At 33.7% G+C, this 21,727-nt stretch overlaps 1 long non-coding RNA gene across 1 annotated transcript; it reads right to left on the bottom strand.

The window, feature by feature from the left end:
* Nucleotides 1–11,470: 11,470 nt before the first annotated feature.
* LOC137398889 (uncharacterized) lies at nt 11,471–20,149 on the bottom strand. Its single transcript, XR_010979042.1, has 5 exons — nt 20,041–20,149; nt 18,657–18,713; nt 14,584–14,640; nt 12,082–12,204; nt 11,471–11,576 (listed from the first exon to the last, which is right to left on the bottom strand). It is a non-coding gene; the product is annotated as an uncharacterized lncRNA (long non-coding RNA).
* Nucleotides 20,150–21,727: the final 1,578 nt, after the last annotated feature.

The following is a 21,727-nucleotide window of genomic DNA, read 5'->3' as shown; positions in this document are numbered from 1 at the left end:
AAATGGCAATTCAAATTTCCTCTCTTCCAACAAGATCAATAATTTTTTTAATCCGTCTTAGCATTTTCAACTTATTAAAGAATGAAGTAATAAATTGTTCAAAAATCATGAACTTGTGGTATGACTACTACTCTATTTCTTACATCTATCGCAAAAAATTATCGTCGACTTTTACGGACCTCAATTGCAATTTAAGAAAGCTTAAGATGAAGAGCTAAATATATAAAATAAGTACATAGATTCATTGCAAGTTTACCAATTTTTGATGAGCTGAAATAGAAGTAGCATAAGTTGAATCAGTGCTTTTATTGAATAACAACAGGTTTTATGTAAACTAAAATCATTTATTGTAGGCAGGTGACACTGGAGGCAAATATAAACAGACAAGATCCTCACGCACACTTTTCGATCAATGTGGATTTTATTTGTATTATTAATACTGATTACACTAAAACTATTTAGTTCTTCTTAAATGGCCAGTGATCAAATTTTGAAATCTCACATTGCAGATGCATATAAACCGACTTAGCGTTGGAAGGCATTTGACACCACAACGATCGTTTTCCCTATATTTTCCAAGTTCATTAAAAATCCAAAAAGTTTACATCACTTCTATTATTTGAATTATTTTGATTCTGATCAAACAAAAAGTCACTAATGATCGCAGGATCAAATAATCTTTTATTTTACCGTTTTGAAAGTCGAGCTGATGTTGACTGTTTTTTCCAAATTTTATTCTTTTTCAAGGAGAGGCAATTTGTTTAGTTTTTAGCACAAATCAAAGCCTCTCAGATAATCATTTCATATTGTAAATCATCAACCGATATATTGTTGATGATATTTAAAACTTACTAGTGTTCATATCCTTTGTTTAACGTTACTAGGCGACAGTTTTATAAACGTCTACCGAAAGCGACATAAATTTTGTTTCTTCACGCAACCGGTAAACGACATTTTAGTCGTTTCTCTGCCAAAGGGTTAACACTAAAATAGTACGTCCAGCAAGTCCAGCAAAATCAAGAAAAGTTTAGACCAACAGATTTTGCAAGCAAATAATTTTTTTAACAAATATGCTTCAAGATGTCATTTCTTACAGAAATAATTTTTTCAGTTGTCTAAGCTAGGATTATTAAAAATAAGTCAGCTTGCTTTATAACTCGCATGTTTTTAGACCACTTTGAATTACTCTTTCTAGGTTTAATGTTTTCTTCCAAAATACGCATGATACAACTAAAACACAATTAACACTAAAATAATATGTCCTAAGCTCCAACGAACAACATGAGCCTTCAATTCCTGTGCAGACGGCTTTTCTCCAAAAATTGTAATCTATTTGAAGAAGGTTCAATGCTGGGACAAAAAAACATGAAGTTGCCCTTTCGAGCACTTTAAAAAAATTCAAAAAATCTGAGATTATATAGACATTATTAAAGTCCTTTAAATAGCTCAGAAGTTTCTAGTAGAACAGATTTTCAGCCTTGGTTTACACGATTATGGCATGTGCTTTTACAATAAAGTTACTCTGCCATTGGCATGCAAGTGCCACTGCGCCTGTTTGTTACAGTTCGTTTTTGTAACACTATTCAAGAAAACTGAAATAATTACTAGCTCAGGTAAAATTTCCACTTTAATGCTCATATCAACCGATTAAACAATTAAAAACATTCTGGTTAATTGGCAGTAGACATGAATTTAGAGACAAACAAGAAGGTGAAGTAAATAAAAGCAACAAAAGACTGATTGATACTTGTTGTTGCTAACTAACAAGGTGAAAGCGGTGTCTGTCTGACTTTTCATTTATCCATCGTCGGGATACAGTTAGGAAAAATATATATTTTTCATGAGACTAGAGCTCATAACATTCATCTGGGTATATCAATACTTCAATGCTTGCACCAATAGGTAGCTTTCCAATTTTTGGGAGTTTATGAAAGGCTAGTCATTTTTTCTATTTTTTGACACAACTGACATCTTCTAATGGCAAACTAGTTTAACTCTTTTGCTACTGCATAAAATTCTGACCAAATGATTAACCTTCCCAAATTAATTCAAACGGTTTTTCGAAAAAAAGCGATATACCGCTAGTATTTAAGCAGTAACTCAAGAATGAGAACAGATATTATTTTACTGTAAAATGCATCTTATTTAAAAGAATGTTCTCTACAAGGTAAGCTTAGAATTGTTTGGTGAATCTCACTCTCACAATTTTTCTGACGCTTTGTTTGCGATAACGATCTGGTTTTGCCGTTTTGAAAAAATGATTGGAAATTGAATAGTTGAACAAAAATAATGTATATTGGTTGCATCTGACTAGCAACAAGGTCGTTTCGTGCGAGACCAGACTTTATTAGTCTAGCTAATGTGTAGGTTTCGTAATGAAAAGCAAAGTGAAACCCTATTGAAACGTCAATACACCGGCTTACTGTCTGTACTTAAATTACTGTGAAATGTTAGAATGGTTGAACTGCAAACGAATTATATTGGTTGCACCTGCTTGGAAACAAATTTCTTTAATTGGAGGCATAATTTGATGTGTCTAGCTAATGTGTGGGCTTCCTAATAAAAAAAGTGAAACCCTATTGATAAGCTGATGCATAGGCTTGCGGTGGCAAAAGAGTTAACAATGTACTAAAATCTATAATAGCGAACCCTATACATACTCTTATTGCTCCAGTTCGGCAAGAATGTAAACTATATTTTTAAAGCCAGCTATAAAATTCTCGTCATTGAATTTGAGAATTTGCACCAACTTGACACTTTACTTCATGTGAAAGTATTTATGTTGCATCAAACAAAAGCTTTACATAAATTATTTTTAGGTGGAGTTCCCGTTATAAGAGGAATGCATTATAAGAGCATTTACTGGACAGATATTCCAACCAGATAAAGTCCAAACTATGCCCATACACTTGAAGTTCATTCTTTGAATTACCATACTGGGATTGAAATTGAAATACGACATAACAGTCAATCAAGAGAACTTCAATTTATTTATCATACAGGAAACAAATACATTATGTTTAGAGAAAAATGCAAGTGTTTTAACAAAAAAAGTTTGAGCCATGTACATGTATATATAGTACGTAAAAAAAACTACTTTTTATTTTGCGATTTCACTTTTCACAAAAAACCAATGTCCCTGTGTATCACGAAAAATGAAGGATAACTGCAAAAGATAGCTATGACAAGCAGAACGGGATTTTGAGCAAAAATTGGATTTATCACAAACAGATTGTAAGTAATACTAATATGCGAGTCAATCTATTAACCAACATGAATGCCATTGAAAGTTATAAAGGGTATAGCATGGGGCAAATTATTAACTCTTTCGCTACCATAAGCCGATGTCACGGCTTCCGAGGTAATATAAGTACAGACCATAAGCCGATGTATTGGCTTATCATGAGGGTTTCACTTTTCTTTTCATTACGGAGTACACACATTAGCTAGACAAATCAAACTCTGTCTCTACCAAAACAATTTGGTTGCCAATCACCCGCAACCAATAGAATAATTTTTAGCCTAACAGTTTCATTTCTACTTATTATCAAAACAGAAAAACCAGATCATTATCGTCATGGCAATAAGAAACACACAGCGTTCATTCAACGCAAAGAAAGCGTCAGAACATTTGTGAGATTGGGACTCACTAAACAGTTTCATAGTTATTTTGTAGAATTTTTTTGAAAAAGATGCATTTAACAGTGAAACAGTAGGTTTTGATTTTTGTGATATTACTTAAATACTAGCTGTATATCAGTTTTTTGAAAATTTGTTTGAATTAATTTTGTTTGGTCAGAAATTGATGTGATAGCAAAAGTGTTAAATGTATTTGCCAAAAATAATATAATTGAATTTTTAAGACTAGAAGTGATTTTTAATCTCTATAATTGTAAAATACCTCTAAAAAAAAAATTTTTTTCACTAAAGCTCATTCTACGTTTCTCAATATTTTGGTCTATAAACACCGTGATTTACCTTCACTAAGTTCTTGTGTCCACTCTCTTCTGACCAGAAACATCCCAAAGATGTATGTAAGCTGTTTGAACCTTAAATTGCCAGTTCTGTAGATAACTTGACTAGCATCAAAGAGGATGCAGGACATGTTATGGCAGCACTCTGCAATGATTCATAACAAAATAGAAATAACAAGTTTTTTTTTAATAGAACCTTTTCCGATTTACATTAACTGTTTTCAACATACGTTTACAGCAAATCGTTTGCAAGTTCATTGATTGCTGCAGAAAAAACAAAAACTGAGCAAGTAGAAGTGTATTTGGTATTCTAGCCGTGACATTCAATCACAGCTTTTATATTCCTCACCGGTGTAGTCTTTAGGCATTAGAAGAGCATGACTTAAGCAATGTGAACAAAATTTCAAAAGCGATCACCAAGTCATGAAATCGATTGTCAGTTGTCTGACCTTGATTTGGACTTGGCTTCTAGATATTATTGTAAGGTAAAGTTTAGAGCTCGTCACCATGGGTGTTAACTGCAAGTTTCTGTTCCTGTCTCAGACGCTACGCTAACCTATAGTTTGTACAAGTGCTATCGCCGGTAAACAGGTAACAGGAATGCAAGAACACGACAACTATAAACATGCAAGGGTGAATAGGAGCTGTGTACATAATTGAAATTAAGCAGTTATTCACAGGGCATAGTCCAATTTGTAAAACATAATAACCAGAACCTGACGTTCAACCAAATTATTGTTAACCTTTTTCACACCGTTCCCGTAAATCTTATGGGCTGAGAGCGCAGTCTCAGCGCACCAAACCCGTAATTGCCATCAGATCTGAGTCTTCGATAGGTATTTTTTAAATTCATTTATTTATTTTAAAAATGGCACTAACATTTTTCATTAATATTTTGAGGAGTTTTAAAAGATATCATACTACTGTTTTGAGGCTGTAATTACTCCCTTCTACGCATGTGCAAAAAGAACACTTTGTTAGAAGTTGAACGGTCTTTATAGAAAGCTGATCATCATGAACGGATGCGATATTTGAAGCGCTATTAAAAAGATTTGTTTACAGGAAGATAACGACAGGTTTGAAAGTGAAGAAGGGGATTTTAGACCAAAAAATGTGAGGAAGCCGATGAAAGTAAAAAAGAGAATCAACAAAATGAATGGGATTGCGAAAGTGAGACTGAAACGGCCGGTGTTGAAACGGCTAATAATGACGGATATCAAAGAGGAGCTGATTTAAAACCAAAATAATTACATTTTGCTAACAGTCTGGCAGGAGTATAAGTTTGAATTCTTAAACAGGTAGGTGTTTTTTATTATTCAAAGCTTTTTAAACATCGGTCACTATAAATATTATTTTGAACCAAACAAATAAATATGGCCTTCAAAAACATTGCGATGCTTCGGAGCCTGTTGATGATAAAGATTTGGCGAGTTGTTTGTTTAGTTTTGCATTTAGGTATTCTCAAAAAGCCTACTATGCTGCCTTACTGGTCCACTGTGACATTCCTTTATTATCTACGCTGATTTTTAATCAATTTAAAAATTGAAAGAAAATTAGAAGCAAGCTTACACTTTATTGACAATTTTGAAGACCCTACTGGCAATAAAATGTTCAAGTTAGAAAAAAATTTTGCCATGACATGCGACTGGTTCTATCCTGTTTTTCACTCTGATAAATTTATATCTGTAGATGAAAGCTTGCTGGCATGGGAAGGATGGCTCAACTTTAGACAGTATATTCCATCTAACAGATCTAAATTTGGAATTAAGTTATTTGCTTTCCGTTGCTGTCTCTGGCTATGTGCACCAGTTGTCTGTATACATTGTCGACGAGCAAGCTGAATGCACTGGCAGCGGAGTCACAAGTGGAATATATTTGTGCAAGTCATGTTTTGATCTTTACCATGCTAACTAAATTTATTTACAAATGGTATTTTATTGTTTCCGCAAATGCTTCACTGCTTTGTATTGCTAGCATTTTTACATAAATTTGCTAATCTATTGTATTAGTTGTGCATTGGTGTGCTGTATTTGTTGCACACTTTCATCTTCAGAGCAGCGGTCTAATCAAAAAGTTCTGTTCTCATATTGTTTTGCAATCTAGTAGTCCATGATTTGCTGTTTCTGCTCATAATAAATGTTACTTCATGTTTTTTGCTGCTTCACCAAATGTGTGAATATAGGCTCACGACTTAATTCTTCTTGCACACAACCGGTTAATGTTTGCTGCAGCACACATGAACCTGTGCATTGACTTTATATGCAAAACTTTTACATAGATCTATAGTCTCAAGAAATGCATAAAAACTAGAGCAAAAAATCGTAACTGCATATAATTATATATGTCTAGCTGCCAAGTTTTTGCAAGCTGTGTGGAGGAAAAAATCTCATTCTGCAGGAAAATTTCTCAGCTTCCAGATGCATATTTATTCAGTTTTGTGCCAACTTGCACAAAAGTTGGAGCAACCTTGTCGGGTGACTGTCTTGCGCTGCTTATGGACAAGGCGTCTTGAGCATTTCCAGTGGCGCTCCCGCTATACATTGGAGCTCATAACTCCACTTTCAATGCTCTTGGACGACTAATTTTTTTTTAAGTTGTTGTGAACATATAAATCCATGCAGGAATTATTTATACAACATTGCAAAATTGCTTTTAGTAAATATAAAAACAATTGAAAATGACCGACAAAAATAAAAAAACTCGTCGCTTCAACGAATTGAGAGTTTTGCAGGAAAGCAAATGCAAGCTAGCTACATAAAAAAAAATCAGCTTGTAGAGAAATTTCTCAGCATTCTTGTGCGTGTTGATTTATGTATCTACCTCAATTTTGATGAAAGTTGATGCAGTTTTTACGCAGTGGTATCGAAGGCTCAAATAACCATAGTAAATGCTCTGGTGCGCTGGGGGAATTCCAGCCGTAAGCCCGCGGTCACTAAAGGGTTAGTAAGAACTTTGCACCAGCTTCATGAAGCTAAAAAGTCATACATAATAGTTACATATATATGGAAAAAGAGACAAACCAAAAAGCAGCAACACTTATTCAATACTAAAAATGATTAACAAAGCTGAGAATATTAACCAGCATAATGCGCAGTAGCACTGACATACATTTGCTGCTTGAATGGTATGTTTCCAACAAAAAAAGCGGGTTCATTTTTTTAAAAAGATTACTACTCCCTAACAAGCAAAATGATAACAAGCCACGGAACTACGAGTTAGCAACCTAGGCAGCTAAGTTGTACATGTAATCCAGATGAGTCTATTACGGTTTTTAGCAAGGCAAATAATTAACCAATATTTGAGTGTTCACCAAACTAAATTTTCTTTAATGTGCCATTTTTAGCGGCACAAAGAAATCAAATTTTTGATGATCATTTGCACCGACTTGAGGCAGGTGGTAAGAGTGAAACAAACTAGATTTGTTTGACTTAGTCAAAAGCGTATAAAAGTATTAGGCACAATTAGCCACATCAATACTTGTTACAGAAATATCTATCATACTAAGATAGAGTTTAAAATCATTTCTATGAAAAGCCTGTTGCAGTGGCTTCTTTTTGTCCTGGGAACATTTAAAATCCTTTAATAGAAAATGCAAAACCTATATAAAATATGTAGTATAATATAAAATTAAAACTGGTAGCAAATTTATGTTAGCGATGACATATTTTTATTGTAGTTTTACATTAGCACTATTTGTTCTAAACAGTGTGGTAACTACATGATGTATTTAACAAACTAACGTCAACTCCTTTACTACGAAAGGAATTTCTTTACTGCGACATAAGTAATTAGTGACACCTAATTTCTAAAATGAGTCTGTATAAATGGTTATAACTTTAAACCACATGATCTATTAACAGTCTTTTTATAGCAAATTAATCAGTATAATAATACGTTAGTTGATGCCGCGAAAACTATAAAAAATGTGTTGCAGAATGAGAGGGAACACTTTTCGTTCATTTTGAAATTACCGTGAGGTGAGCATAAAACTCGAGTCAGATGATTCATGAATATTATTAGTTTACAATATATTATTACTGATAAAAATAATTACTCTCATCAGCACTATTACTCAATAAAATTACCCAGTCCATAGAACTAAAACTAGTAAAAATTTGTGGCTGTTATGCCTCCGACATGACTGTCATTTCTAAGAAGAAATTGTCATAAAGCAGGTATTCGCAAAGCGAAACTACACTTGGGTTGTAAACATATTTTTATTGGTTCAACATATACAAACCATTGCTTTTTTCATTCAGGTATATATACAGTAAAGTAATTTGTCAATTACTCACTAATCATAAACAATTTGGGTCATGATCTCAGAAACCATGGTTAAATCAGTGGTTTGAGATTGGGAGTTATCTACACTACTATCAAAAGGAGAGTTCACAGCTATTTTGCAAAACAAAATTTTGATTTTACCTCAATTACAGCAGGTTTTATGGTCAATAAACTGAATGCATGTAATTAATGCATGCTGAATGCTGAAACCATTAATGCCAAAACATAGTTCCGAGAAAACAAGTGTTGAAGTTTGAGAAACAAAAACTAATGCACAATTGTGTTTACATTTCAAAATGTCATAGCAACCAATATCAATCAAGATGTTGTGATATTTATCTAGATTTCTGAATTTATATCCAGAAAATTATGCTGAAGTTAAAAATCTAAACAGATTGTAGCTGGTTGTCATAGAAATAGCTGTATATCTAAAAAAAATGTATTACTTATTCAGTTAGTGCAGCTTTATAGTCGGATAACTCAACTTCATAGTTTGCGACTTGACCATGGTTTTTGAGATTGCGACCCATTCGTACAAAAGCTTGACAAAGCCACATCATGCAGCACTTGGTTATGCGAAAACACTTTGACTATCTTTACTGTCCTACTAGGTTCACAGTAGCTCAGGAGTTGAACAATTTGATTCGCACTGAAACAGTTTCGTCAAAAGAAAACAGAAGCAATCAGTGTAAAATCTGCTTTGTATTACTTTTACGTCATGCTTTGCTGTATTTGAGAATCATATTGTATACGTGTATAATTAAAAAAAAAGCAATACCAGAGGTTTCCAAGCTTTTAATATTAATCGAGCTAATTATTATTATAGCTAATTTAATTCTTAAATGATTAAAAAAATAACTGAGACAATTTATGCGTAAATTATTGGTGAGCTTGCAACAAAACTTACATTACAGTTATTTAGTCTCAAACCATTTACCGTATCTTACTCTGCTGTGTTGTAAGTGCAAAATATGGGGAAAAGTGATCACAAGATCTTAAAAGATCAAAAGCAAACAGTTAATCGCAGCCATCACAAAAACGTCATAGATTGGAATCCCTTTACGAAACGGCTAAAATGGGGTGTAAGTTGCGCAGTGATGGCTTCTGTTTAAACTTTTTTGCAACCTCATTTGTCAAAATATTTTTACAAATTTACCTCATGTATTCAATAAATCATGTCTATTGTCCTTAGGTGACTATTTCCTGATCATTGTAATGCTGTCACTTTGAGCACTGATATCTCAAAACCTCGCCTAAAAATTATTTTATTTTTTAACTTTAGTTCGAAGGAATGTATACCATCCTCTGATGACATGAGGAGCCTGTTGGTCACCTGCGATAGTCAAAGGATTCTGCAAAAATTGTTCATGCTTTTTGACAGGAATTATGGGTCACATGATCAAATTACAACAAAAAAATTACACCAAGCTGAAAAAATTGTAAAGTAGCGAGCATTTATAATTGAGCATGTATATTTGATGAAAGCTTCCCGGTAGAACCCGAAGTGTTTGTCATAAACTAGTGCTACGAGACGTTTTATACCGAGGCTGTGATTGGCCTTTAATTTTACGTGATAACACTGCATGTCAGAACAATAACTACATTGAGTTGAGTACGTAATCAAAATACAGGGATTCTAACCTACGATGTTTTCCTGATGGCTGCGATTAACTGTTCATTTTTGAGCTGTTAAGAGCTTGTAATTACCATTCTACAAATTCTGCACCTACAACCCAGTAGAGTAAGACATGGTGAATTTTTTGATACCAAATAACTGTAATGTAAATTTTGTTGCGAGTCGACCTTTAAATGCAACTGCATTTTGACAGCATGTTTATAAGCAGGCTTGATGTAAGAAACAGAGTAAGAGTCATACCACAAGTTCATGATTATTGTGGATCATGTCCACAAATTATTACTTCACTCTTCAATATGTTGAAAATGCTAAGAGGGGTTAAAAATTTATTGATCTTGCTGGAAAATAGGAAATTTGAATTGCCACTTGATGTTATAAAAAAATTGCTAAAAATATTTGATGACCAGAATTCACAATAGCACTTTTAATTGTATCATAGTTTGGAAAACACAATAAATTATTATTATTAAATAGGAAAATTTAATTGCCACTTGATGTTATAAAAAATGCTAAAAACATTTGATGACCAGGATTCACAAGAGCACTTTTAATTGTATCATAGTTTGGAAAACATAATATTATTACATGAACAGAAAACTCCAGAATTTAGGTGAGCAAGAGTGTTGCCTAAAACGGTTAATACAAGTTTTTTTTTAGTTATAGCTAAAAAGCCAGTGTGCCTGGTAGTGATATGGTAGCATCCTTACCATATCGTTCTATATAGAACAACGTAATACACTATTTATTAGAATACAACATATTTTGGTATACAAATCGCTATTCTCATAAATGTAATGGCTTTTATTAAAGACCTAACTTTCACCAATGAATGAAGTGTGCCCTCAGGTTAGCATGGCCCCTATTTTTGAACCCGCCACCTATGAGATTTTTTATATACACATCAATCAACAGAAAACTTTACATCTAAAGATGCGAACAAAAAGCTAAAAGTGTGTTGCAGTGTGAGCTCGGCCGTGTTCTCGGCCTCTTTTGCTAATAAAATAGGAAGCAATCAGTAATCCATTAATCAATTAATCAATTAATCAGCTACTCACTAAAAAAAGTGTTTTGTACGGAAAACTTTGTAAGAGCCATAGAACATTGATCTTGGCTAAACGTGTACGTTGTGCTGAGCTGCACTGCACAGCCTGTTGTATGCACTCAGTTAATGGACTACGTACAAACCTGGTTGTGTTTTAAAACGTTTCAATTCTGAGAACCCAAATTAAACTCATTAAAAAAATCAGTCAAACTTTGCAAAAATGGTTAATATTTTTATATTAACATTTAAATATTAATATTTAATAATAATATTTTAATAAACTTTATACTAAATTTATACATAGTTGAAATACTGTACATAAATATAAAAAACGGATAATTTGTACATACAACTTCATACATTAGTATTTTGCATCCTAACTATTGTTTTAGTTATTTTTTTGATTGCCAGTGCTATGGTATTTTGGTTTAGCTAACTGCCCAATGTAATTAATGACTGCAGTCTCCAGAGCCAACTATAATCATCAAAAGATCAAGACTAAAAAAACAAGGGCTCATAAACTCACCCTTTAGCTTTTTTAAAAACTTGTAGACCGATATGATTGGTTCTATGAGGAAATGATCGAGGGACTATAGTTCGGTGTGGAGAGCTCATCTTTATTCTCCAGATCAAACAACTTCTACAAAAGTAAAATGTTTGTAACATAATATTAAGTAAGAAAGTTGATGACCACTTTATGCATTGAGCCTCTGACCACATTTTATTTGGTATTTGCAGACATGTTGAAAGTGGGCTACCGTTAAACCTATATTTGAATGCTAACTCTATTTTAATGGTACTGCTATTTGAGACCACTTAAAACAATTGTTTGAAAAATTGAGGGCCATTTTTTATTGAAGGATGGGAGTAGGACTGAAAGATAGAGTGTTGTTGCATCAAAATAGATGTGTTATGGTATTTTTTTGAGGTATTATTATCGCGTTTATCAAAAGTTAAAAAAAAAGTTTGGGGTATCGATCAAGTCAAAAATAAATTAAAATTATACCGCAAAAAGGTTCACTTTATGCAAAGAGATTCAAAGCAACAGACAAATGGCAACAAGTGTTGAAACTAATGTGTTGAAAGGTCTATGTGAGGTCATTGAGTAAAAAGCTTATTAAGTGAACTAGTTAAGGATGACCTACCAGCCCTTGAAAATCAGGTTGGTTACGCATCCAATGACTGGGAAGAAGCGTTGAACTAGCATTTGAGATCTGTTCATCATTGTAACATCTCTCAGGAAAGATGACTTTAATGACTACGTAGGCCTAAACAGATAACAAACTACTGATCCACGACCAGTTGATATGTTGGTGGACATGCCGATAAATTTGATATAGGCATACATAAAGTGCTTGCCAACTGGAAAGCAATACATGAGCTGTTATGGATGAGCAGCTTTCAATGCAAGCTGCTGGGCAAATGGCTTTGTACTAGCCTTTGTTATGAAATATTACCCAAGCCTGTGTCAGTAGACAGCTCGCACCTCTGGTAGTTAAAGTGCTAAAATTTTCAAATAAATCAAGTAATTCCATGTCAATAAGATAATACCATAGTCGTTAAATATAAATATAAACTTGTAAAAATTCATGAATTGATGATATGTCAAGTTTTAACGCTTTGATCCTTGCCGATCTTATCAATGCGTGTCAGTAAACCTGAGCAATATTTTCAGCGATCCAAAGAATAGTATAATGATATTTGATCAAACACTAGTAAAAAACCTACCACCGATGTCATCAAACAGAAAAAAATGGTATTTCACCATTGTTCGGGCTGAAACTATAAACTTTTGTACAATTTTGAAAACTCGTAAAAAAATTTACAGATCATATCCATCCAGCACACGCTCATCATCATTTCATGACTCAAAATATACTGCAAAAATATAGTTAGTAAAATATTTTCCACCTACAACACAACAAAGTAAGACTTGGTTAATCTTTCCATACTAAATAACTGTAATATAAATTTTGATGCAAGTAAACCTTTAACTCTTTCACTACCACATTAAAATCTTACCGAATGAATATTCTGCCCAAATTAATGAACCAACTTTTTGAAAAGCTGATATACCGCTAGTAATTAAGCAATATCTCGAGAATAAAAGCAGATATCACTTTACTGTAAAATGCATCCTATTCAAAACAAAATTTTCTACAAGATAATTACAAGGTGATTTTTACTCTTGTACAATATCGAACGTTTTATTTGTGTTGAACGAACGCAGTGTGTTTTTCCTTGCTATGACGATAACGATCTGGTTTCAGCGTTTTGAAAAATAATTAGAAATGGATTAGTTGAAACAAAAATTTTTTAGGTGTACGTGATTGGCAACACAATTGTTTCACTGGAGACAAATTTTGATTGGTCTAGCTAATGTGTAGGCTTCGCAATGAAAAGAAAAGTGAAACCCTATTGATAAGCCGATATATCGTTTTACGGTCACTACATTTATCACCGCGATTTGTTGACAATATTTAGCTAAAAATATTTACATTGATAGCAAGTAGTTGGCAACAAGGTTGTTTCACTGGAGACAAAATTTGATTAGTCTAGCTGTTCTATAGGCTTCATAATTAAAAGAAAAGTGAAACCATATTGAAAAGCCGATATATGGCTTACGGCCTGTACTTGAACTACCACTAAAGCTGATATATGGCTTACGGCCTGTACTTGAACTACCACTAAAGCTGATATATGGCTTACGGCCTGTACTTGAACTACCACTAAAGCCGATATATGGCTTACGGCCTGTACTTGAACTACCACTAAAGCCGATATATGGCTTACGGCCTGTACTTGAACTACCACTAAAGCCGATATATGGCTTACGGCCTGTACTTGAACTACCACTAAAGCCCACATATGGCTTACGGCCTGTACTTGAACTACCACTAAAGCTGATATATGGCTTACGGCCTGTACTTGAACTACCACTAAAGCCGATATATGGCTTATGGCCTTTACTTGAACTACCACTAAAGCCGATATATGGCTTACGGCCTGTACTTGAACTACCACTAAAGCCGATATATGGCTTACGGCCTGTACTTGAACTACCACTAAAGCTGATATATGGCTTACGGCCTGTACTTGAACTACCACTAAAGCCGATATATGGCTTACGGCCTGTACTTGAACTACCACTAAAGCCGATATATGGCTTACGGCCTGTACTTGAACTACCACTAAAGCTGATATATCGGCTTACGGTAGCGAAAGAGTTAAAACCAGTCTTTATTTTCATTGGAGGGTCAGTGAATGTCTCAATAGCTTAAAACCTTCCAGTTAGCAAAACTAGAATACATTGAAATCAAGGCTCAGAGGCTAACCATGAGACTAAACCATAAAAATACTCATTTTAATATTATCACCAGAACTATATTGAATGCAAATTTTGATTTTTTGTAATAACAGAGAAAAACTATTCTAAGTAGTAACTCTATGTTGTTATTATTGTTATATGAAACAATACCATTTTAAAGTTCTTGTTGGCATAAGTAACAGTAAAAAAAACAACAAGAAAGGCGCACAGCTAATGGCTAAGTCCTGGCAGTTGTTGTCTAAATTAGAGACCATATGAATGCAAACCTGGAAAGAAAATATGGAAAAAAGTTAGATCGTTTTATCTGGTCAGTACATACCTGCAATCAAGAGCAAGCCAGGCATTGTAGCATTATTACGAAACTCAATATCGGACTCTACTAGAAAAACGACAATTGATTAGCATCCATTTATGTTGGCAAGTTAGACAGTACATCACCAGTTAGACAAAGACATGAGTAATGAGTGTAACCAGTGCCAGCATGTGGTTTACAGCGATTGATGAGATTAGCTCTTTCTCTGAACTAAACAGCAAACAGGTATGAGATTACATAATGCCATACACTCAGCTATATACAAAGGGGTGTTTAAATAATGCTTCTTACTAGTTTAAGACCTTTATTTCTTGAATGGGGTTCTATGTTTGGCTCTGAAAGCTAAAGCTCGAGACAAAAACTTGCAAACTAGCATATTAATGTGTATACGAAGAGCTTCACGATTTTGCATGTACCTGTATCATGGTTCGTTAGACAATCTTCAACAAAATGTTTACAAACAAAAGCAAGGCTAAGTCAAAATAGTCATTTTCTCTCAAATAATATCTGCTACTGTGAATGTTTACATAACCAGATAAACTCATTCGCACCCATGCGCGAGTTAACGCAAGTTAACATGCGTATTTATAACATTGTCAGGCACTCAACGCGTGTTTACTCGCGTCTGAAATTTACCAACTCTTTGCATCATTATTTTTTAGTTATAAAATAATACTTTTAATTCGCTATAAAGAAAAACTTCTGGCCAATCAGACAAACTTTAAAATATGCTTCTGTGACATCTCCGACAAAAGTTATAACCCGATTAGTACACCTATCTCAATATCTACCAAAACCGGAAATCATCATGCTGACTTGAAATTTTATCGTTTGTGATAATCTTTTTTCAACTTCAGCAGTAAATATGCAGATCAAAAAGTGGTAAGACACTGAAAGACTGCATAAATCAAATTAAAACATTATTTTTAATGTTTCAAAGTTTCTATTAACTTTTAATTTTGCCAATTTGAATCGTTATGCTCGAATAAAAATGCATTCTTCACGCTGCCAGCTGTAGTCAGACTGACGTTATCTTTCAGTTTCGATAGGATCATATTGGTTCTGAGAGCTGTCTATGATATCTGAAAAGTCAAGAACAGAGTTATTGAACATATTTTTATTATTTGAAACATTTTCATGAAGTTTTATTCGTGTTATATTGGCATATAGATTTGCTATGCATTTGTTTGAAGAAAAAATTCAAAGTTTCTTGTTGGGAAAAATTTGAAGTTTCATGATTTTCGTGTTCGTGACTAACTACATCTGTATAAATAATCTTTATAACTATGTATTGTCTGTAATAAATAACTAATTTCAGTCAAACTTAGTATATTTTGCAATTTTTATGGTGCAAATCTAACTTTGTTTCAGCAAATGACATTTTTTTGAAAATTGGAAATTTCCTAAAACTACCTTCTTTGATGCATGAATCTACATAAAAGGGATACGAGTTGTTTGTATGAATATAATATAATTTGAAAACGGAGATTTGGCTGGTTCTTGTGAAATTTAAATGAGTAAATTATCTTAAGTTTGTTTTTTGTAGTAGTAATTTGAATTACGGCAACTTTCCGAAAATCAGCGGTATCTGGGGCAAATCGCCTAAAAATTAGGCAGGTGCGAATGAATTAATATCATTCAATAAAATCAATAATATGTAAATCCGCGACAAAGAGTTTTTCTCATGTCATGCATATCTAATACGCTTCACAAAGCCCTGCAATTATCAGTTCCTGCAAATCACTTGACATTTCTACCGCTTGCTTCAGCTTTTATGACTATTATTGCTTCAGCTTTAGCTATTATTGGCTTGCGTGCTCTGGTGGGTTCTTGTCCCAGCTTAGTGCTTTATGTATGTACGAAGATGTTGGTTCTAGTAAGTGTTTCCGATCAAGTTTTATTATTCACAGGTGTGTTTTGCCACTCTCTAGCTAGCTCTGCCCTATAAGCCTGACTCTTATTTGCTCCGAGAGCCACATAATGCGTGTATAATGAGTCTGTGATAATATTGCAAAATACTAGATAAACCGCAGTGAAAACATTGGCCTTGCCTTGAATGTGGCAGCAGTGAATAACAACCCTGTCATATTTAGCCATACCATTTCAATTACCTTTTTCGGTCGCTATAACTTTATCTCTATCTCTTTCTTCAAGTATATGGAACAATTCAAGTACTGTTCCATATACTTAAATTGTAATTACAGGTGAAAATGATTTTCTATCATTTTGCAGGTACAACTACAAAAACATTGAATCTTAAATCCAAAGAATAGAGAGTAAACTTTTAAAAACACTACCCTGCTCAAACTTAATTTAGCAAGTAGCATTGACTGAAACATGTTAGATATCCAGTGTTATATTTCAGCAGCCTAATTTAATCCATAACACCAGAATAGTAATTGTGATATTAAAATACAATTATAATTATTTCCATAGATGCATTAGTCCATAGCAGGCATAGTTGTTGAGTATCGCACATCTTTCAAGCGACTAATCCCAACATTTATTCATTGTGCTTCAATAATTCATGTGCTAAACTCGAACTCAGAAGTCAAAATTCTAGCAAACATGATAAAAATACTCAAACTTTCTAATGCCAAAAATTGAGAGAAGATAAACTCACATTTCCAGTGAGTATAATTACTCAGGACAAATATTAGGGGAGAAGTGGGATATATGGAAACAGGGGATACATAGGTATCCCATTATTAGAAAATGTTTACTTTATTTTAGTTTTCTATTGCTTGTATAATATTGTCCAATCCAAAAATAGGTCACTGCTGCCATCTTAGTTTCTGTCAAAGTGAAAATGTCAAGCATGGAGGTAAGTTACCTTTCATCAGTACTGTTTCGTAAATTTACTTAATATTCTAGTAGGTTTAACATGCAGCAAATGAATGACGTTTACTCCAATTTTTGTTTTTAACATAAATAAACATCTTTTAACCGATTTGAGACAAAATTTAAAACTAATCTGTAAATAACTTGAGAGTTATGGCACTTTACAAAAGTTATAAGCTGGGTATACATGGGCCATTAAGGATGAGAGTAGTTGGACCAGTTGGCCCAACTAATCTACTGCAATGCAAGCGCAAAAACGGATAGATGGGTCAAGCGGCCAAGTATAATTTTATCATAACCCATTCAATTTACGCTTTTAGCCAATACCATACTTTTATAAAAAGAAAGCAGCAAAAATCTATACGTCAAATAATGTTATGGGTAGTGCTGTAATATGATATTAAATGAAAAGCTTTCAGTTATATGTATAGCCTAAGATCATGAAATTTGCCCTTATGCCCAAGTTTCCTCAAGTGGTGGCCTCTGAATCCTCCATACTGACCCATGCATCTTTCTTCAAAGATAGATGGCCCATTGACTTTACTATATGAAATTATTTGAATGCAGTTGAGATAGCAAAAGTAAAACCATGTTCACCGATGCACTTAACCAAGCTCTAAGAGCATGCAAAATTATAAATACAACGCAAAAAAACCTTAGTTATTTCATATTAAAAATGTAACTCTTTTATTGGCTCAAGTATCCTACTTCTCACCTACTCTGCACTAACAAAAACCAACCACAATACAAGGACAGCACAACACAGAATGGGTAAGGTCTGTTGGTTAGGTTATTGAAAGCTGGCTGAAATCATCATTGTTAAAGACAGGGTTTATCTCTATACGAGGGTCAGTGTATGTCTCAATAGCTCAAAACTTTTAAATTAGACAAAAACAGAATACATTTAACTCAAGGTTCAGAGGCTAACCAGGATACTACACCATGAAAATATTCATTTCAATGTTATGACTAGAACTATATCGGTTGCTAAATGATTTTTGGTAATTACAGAGAAAAACTATTTTAAATTGTACTCTTTTTGCTATTATCATTACTATATAAAAACAATGTGAATATTAAATTTTCTGTTGGCATAAGTAACGATAACAAAACAACAAGAAAAGTGCACAGCTAAAGGCTAAGTCGTCGCAGTTGTTGTCTAAATTAGAGACCATATAAATGAAAGCCTGGAAAAAAAATGAAAAAAAGTCAGGTTGTTTTATCTTGTCAGTACATACCTGCAACCAAGAGCAAGCCAGGCATTATAGCATTATTACGAAACACAATGTCACACTCTACAAGAAAAAAAGACATTTGATTATTAGCATGCATTTATGTGGACCAAGTTAGAGAGTACATCACAAGTTACACAAAGACACATGAGTAATACATGTAGCCAGTGCCAGCCAACAGAGACAGTGATTGTTGACACCCTGTTGACAGTGATTGATGAGATTAGCTCTTTCTCTGAGCTAAACAGCCAACAGGTATGAGATTACATAATGCCATACACTAAGCTATATACAAAGAGATGTTTAATTAATGCTTGTTACTAGTTTATGACCTTTATTGCTTGAAATGGGTTCTATGTCTGGCTCTGAAAGCTAAAGCTAGCTGGAGGCAATACATGTCCCGCAGGATACTGGAGAAATATCAAGCAAATTTTGGTCATTGAGTTTTCTGATGATAGGCTACACGCAAATTCGTTGCAAACTAGCATAATAATGGGTATACGAAAAGCTTAATTATTTTTAATGTACCTGTTTCATGTTTGGTTAGTCAATCTTCAAAAAAATTTTTAAAAAAAAACAAGGCTTATGGCAAAATATATATTTCCCCTTAAAGAATATATGCTACAGTCAATGTTTACATAACCACATTAATTATATCAATCAATAATATAAACATCTGCAGCAACAGATTTTCCTCATGCCATGTGTATCTAATACGCTTCACAAAGCTTTGCTAGCAAAGCTTTGCTGGCACTTAGTTCTAGGCTTCTAGCATTATAAAACGTTTATTTTACATGAATTTTTTTGTCTTGAATCTCTATACCGAAAGGTTAACTACTGCTAACCTTTGCCTTGAAACGGTAGCTTTGATTAGCATATAGTAGGCCTACGGAACTAATTTTTGTATGAGTATTACAATATAAATTATATATTCTTTCAGAATTCAATTAAAAACTCTTTCTGTAAACCATTTTTAATTAAACTTTTGTTATAGATCTTTGAATCACTTGAATTTTTGAGAAGTTGGAAAAATTTGGGATTTTAAGGATATAACGTAAAGCATGCATCCGACAACCAGCTAGCAATGGAAAATTATTCAGTGATGCATATCTACCAATGTCTACCAATGATCGCAACACTCGATTCCTGAAAATCGCTTGACATATGAGCTTGACTTGACTTGAGTATGAAGCAAATGTTAAGCTACAGTCATCCAAGCTTTCATTGAAAGTCGTATATTTTTGTTACTTTGGATGAGCGACAACAACAAATCCTGTAGCCCAATGTAGTCCCCAAAGTTCAAGGTAAAGTAAAATCTAAAGCAAAAGCACACATACCTGCTGCTTTCATTATCTGTTTCATTTCTTAAATACAGTTTTATCCTACTCACGTTGGTCTAAATCAGAAACTTGCAGCCACATAGATCTTCTGCCAGCTCAGTTGTCCTCCATTGATAATACTTGCACTAAAAAGCGTTGCTGACATGAGATGAGTTAAATGAGCTAGATTTGAAGCTTAGATTCGATCCCGAGTGCACTCCGAGTTCACGCAAGCGATAGTAAATCCTACAGAAAGAAATGTGGTTATCAGCACAATTAAATTAGATGTATGCCCATACGCAGCTACGTAATTTGTTTAATTTTTTGGCTGTTGGATAAATGAAGACTCAGGGTTTACACAGCTGTCTGCAGGTTTGAAGCAGGCCTTACCTTAGCCTATGCAGAAAAAGTATTGTAACTCTTTGATGATTTCAATATAACAGAGAGAGTTTACTATCAGGCTTGTACATTTTTGATGGTTTTAATTTATACGCTACGCTACAGCACGTACACTAATATGTATAGACAATATACATATATGTTTAAAACAATAGCTGGGAGAGACTTGCCAAATTATTGGTTTAAAAGGCAATGATGAAAGCGTGCATAAATTTGAGCACAATTTTTAAAAAACAGTATTTTTGTATTGTATAACATGTTCTAGGACATACAAGTTTGAACCATACAAGTGATTTTAATGCCTTGCCAGCCCCTTTTGGTAATCTCTGCTATCTGGTATGCCTATGGGATTTATTTGAAGATCTTAGGGCTTTCTGCAATGCTTAAAAAACAGCACACATTTCACAAGCTATTGGCAAGCGAAATGCATCATGACTAACTGCTTGTCAATGAGAGAAGTTTAAAAAACACTAACATTAAGCGGCAATGAATTTTTTTTCAAATCAGTCAATTTGAAGTTAATTACGTGATTGCAGCAACATGCCCTATCTAGGGCAACAAGCCATAATGGAGAGCTAGATTTAATGATGAGAAGTTGTGGTTCATGTGACTCTATTTAACCCAACTGGCTCAATGTGAAGTCTGCATTGTGAACTACATGACATGTAAATCAATATAAAACAGTTGCAAATACTTCTAACAGATTGAAATATACATATTGGTGCAAATGTTTTAGAGGCAGCTCAAGTGAATAGAATTAGCCATAAATTGTAAAATAAACATGAAATCAGAAATAGGCAGTGAATGTAACAAATATTAATGTGTGTAAAAGTTCAACAGTTTGCTAAAAATGAAATACACAAAACAATTCAGAAAAAATTGCCTTGTTGCCTTCTGTGGCTCGTCTTGGTTGAATAAAATTGAAAATATTGTAGACTTTGAAACTTAAAAAAAAAACTTTATAAACTTAGAAGCTTTATCACCAATAGGGTAAGCTTGTTAAGCCATATTGCTCAGGACAACAACTGCCGCTTTACTGACCAGGTCTAGAGGAGACAGTAGACCAAGATGAGCCGAGAATGCGTAAAACTAAACAGAATTAGTGCACATCTCGGTGCCTAAAATAGTCCTAGTCTCAGCCACACCAATCGCAGCAGAAGCAGCAGCAGCTCTCCATCTTATTCATCCCAACAACCAAAGACTGGAAAGATTATTAGTATTTAATAAAAATGTACCTGTTATATAGTCAGGACACATCTGTTGAAGTAATTATCTATTACACCTTGAAAACAAAGAAGTCTGGGGCTGATGTTTGCTAGAAATATGTTTAAGAAATGGCTAAAAATAATATAAGTATTT

This window comes from Watersipora subatra, chromosome 6 (genome assembly GCF_963576615.1).
Source record: "Watersipora subatra chromosome 6, tzWatSuba1.1, whole genome shotgun sequence".
In the NCBI taxonomy this organism is placed as follows: Eukaryota; Metazoa; Bryozoa; class Gymnolaemata; order Cheilostomatida; family Watersiporidae; genus Watersipora; species Watersipora subatra.
This window is presented reverse-complemented; position numbering and strand designations above follow the sequence as displayed.